Genomic DNA, 1,488 nt, shown 5'->3' with positions numbered 1-1,488 from the left:
CAGTCTGCTTCTGTAAATATTTACAGACTTAGAAACTCTACGAGGCTGTTCTACTGTGTCCTATAGGATTTCTATGAGTTAGAATCAACTTGATGGCAGTGGATTTGGTTTCTTGGTTTTCACTTCTAGGAGAAATAGCATCAATCACTTCTCACCCATGGAGGGAGAGACCCTGTGGGAAAGATCTTCAGAGAAGACATTGATTACCTGTAACTGTACTATGCAGTTTGGAGGCAGAAAGCTCTAGAATCCCATAAGGATCCAATATGTACTATAATAAACTGGATATTGAAACTGACTATGTATCAATATTCATAATCTCTTCAGTTCCAGAGTTTGTTCTTGGACACTTGCCCAATAATTTAGATTATGCTTTGAATCTTGTAACAGCCTAAGGATATGTAACTCAGCAAGCATGATCTGATTTACAAAATGATATCAGATCAATTAGTATTTTTAATTATTCTCAATCCTAAATACTTCTAGAGAAGCCGTCTCCTTTGAAAAATATGGCTGTTAAAGCTGCTATGTAAATATCCGTTTTAAAAAGAGTAGAAGGAAATTATCTAATATAATAAAAGTGTTGGTTAATAATGGTCAGATAAGTTTTTTTTTTTTTCTTCCATTTCCCTATTTTTTACTTTATGAGGCATTGGTGGTTCAGGAGTAGCATTCTTGCCTTCCATGCAGGAGAGACCCAGGTTTGATTCCTGGCTGGTGTACCTCATGCTCAGCCGCCAACCATCTATCGGTGGAGGCTTCTGTGTTGCTGTGATTCCAAACAAATTTCAGCAGAGCTGGCAGACTATGACTGACAGGAAAGTAAGGCCTGGTGGTCTACTTCTGAAAATCAGCCAGTGAAAACCCTATGGCTCACACGATGGTTCAGTCCTCAACTGATCATGGTGATGGCACAGGACCAGGCAGTGTTTTGTTTCATTGTACATGGGTGTAGCCATTAGTCAACAGCAGCTAACAACAGCAACAACAATTTTTTATTTCATGTAATGGGGTTATACTATTTTAAAACTTATTATTATTATTTTTTAAAGCCACTATATTTTTTCTCTTCCTTTGTTCCCCGTAGGGAGCTCTGGTGGCGTAGTGCCTAAGGCATTTGACTTACCAGCCACTCCTTGGAAAGAAGATTGGACAATCTACTTCTGTAGTGATACCACCTCAGAAACCCAAGGAGGAGTCGCTACGAGTCAGATACGACTTTACGGCAGTGGTTGCATTTTGTTCCCCATATCGGTAAATGGCAATATCATCTACCTATCGCCTAAGCTGGAAACCAGAGAATTTTCTTTCTCATTCTCATAGCCAGCTGCCTACAAGATAGATTCTACCTGGATATCTTCTAGGTACTCCAAACTCAACCTGTCTAATGTTGAATGTTTTATATGTTTCCCCTAAACCTACTCTTCCTATATTCCCAATTTGATGCATGTACCAATCTATTTATTCACCCTAGCCTGGGAATTATTT

Source organism: Orycteropus afer, unplaced genomic scaffold (assembly GCF_000298275.1).
Source record: "Orycteropus afer afer isolate SDZICR_OR568_19922 unplaced genomic scaffold, OryAfe1.0 scaffold00327, whole genome shotgun sequence".
NCBI classification, from domain to species: domain Eukaryota; kingdom Metazoa; phylum Chordata; class Mammalia; order Tubulidentata; family Orycteropodidae; genus Orycteropus; species Orycteropus afer.
The sequence above is the reverse complement of the archived record's forward strand: the minus strand, read 5'-3'. Positions refer to the sequence as shown.